This window comes from Frankliniella occidentalis, unplaced genomic scaffold (assembly GCF_000697945.3).
Source record: "Frankliniella occidentalis isolate FOCC.00 unplaced genomic scaffold, Focc_3.1 Scaffold136, whole genome shotgun sequence".
Taxonomy (NCBI): domain Eukaryota; kingdom Metazoa; phylum Arthropoda; class Insecta; order Thysanoptera; family Thripidae; genus Frankliniella; species Frankliniella occidentalis.
This window is the reverse complement of record NW_026267263.1, coordinates 592,661-593,985: the sequence shown is the minus strand read 5'-3', so window position 1 is coordinate 593,985 and position 1,325 is coordinate 592,661. Positions and strand designations below refer to the sequence as shown.

Here is a 1,325-nt window from a genome sequence, read left to right as displayed (position 1 = left end):
CCGTGAGGTGTTTGTGAGCAACGCCGCAGCAGCTGCCGCCTCTCTCTCTCTCTCTCTCTCTCTCTCTCTCTCTCTCTCTCTCTCTCTCTCTCTCGTCGCGACCTGTCGTCGTCGGCTTTTTTGGCCGTCAGTGACAGAAGTCCCCCTATATTCCCCAGTCGAGCCGCGCAAGTTACACCGTGCTATGGTCCGAATGTGTGCACAGCCGAGTCACTCATTTGCGGGCGCGCTGTGCGAGGTGTCTCTCACTTCATACTGTTGTAGTACAAGATCGTGTCACTCACGCCCTCCTTCTCTTTCTCTCTGCAGGTGCGCGTTGTCGGCGCCGCCGCCCCCGCTACAACTCCCGGACCCCGGATACATTTGGATTATCTCGTGTGTGTGTGTGTGTGTGTGTGTGAGTGTGCAAGTGCGTCAGTGAATGGCTGTCCGTGCCGTCGGGTAGCAGCCGGAACGCGAGTGCATACAGTGCGTGTCCAAGTGCCGTGCTCCTCAGCCCCCCTTGGATCTACCACAACCACCACCAACCCGTCGCGTCCCAGCACGCGGCAACCAGCGTTCTTATCATAAGGTGAGTGAACGACGATCGAATCTTTTTGATTCTTGTTGTTTTTGTAACCATCGTATTTTATGTGTGGACAAAGTACCACAACAAGGCAATTTCCCCCAGCCCCTCCCAAAGAAAATAAATTATTAAATATTATTTTAGAAATAATCAATTTTCTCAAATGCTCAGTTCTTTTGGTCGTGCGACGTTGTTGCTCAGTCAACTCTTTTGCTTGTGTGTGACACGGTGTCTCTCACTTGGCGGGGCGCGCGGGGGGCTCGCGTGTGCGTCTGCCGTTACGAGTCATACTCCTAACGCCCCCGGCCGGCCCCGGCGGGACGCGTGTACACGGCCAGTGGCGCCGAGTTACCTGGTGCTTTGTACAGTCGCCACGGACACCACCTGCCGACCGGGCCGGGCTGCGGGCTGGACCACGGCCAAGTTATGGTCTCGTCCGCCCCCCCGCACACACGCACGTCCAGCGCTTTTTGTTGTTTTGTTTCCGAAGGAAACTAATTTTTGTTATTTTTGTGCGAGTTTCTGGCCGTTGCAGTGTGTGTGTCGGTTCGGGCCCGCCGTGTCGCGTGAACCCACACACGTCGATGCTGATGATGTTTGTATGCAAATTGTGCGGCGGGTCCGTATTTATTGCGGGCTGCATATGTGGGGCACATCAGGTGGGGCTGGGCCGCGCCGCCACCGCCACAGGTCAGCCGCGGTGCGCCCTGACCTCCCGACGTCACTACTCTGTGTTTCTGGTCATTTTTGAAAATAAATT

The 1,325-nt window shown here is 55.9% G+C and overlaps 1 protein-coding gene across 1 annotated transcript in view; it reads left to right on the top strand.

The window, feature by feature from the left end:
- The window catches only part of LOC113206002 (uncharacterized), a 191,803-nt gene that overhangs the window by 34,259 nt on the left and 156,219 nt on the right, over positions 1-1,325 (top strand). The window contains exon 5 of the transcript XR_008011522.1: positions 310-571. The gene's annotated coding sequence lies outside the window, so the exon portion shown is untranslated. The remainder of the gene's footprint in view (positions 1-309; positions 572-1,325) is intronic.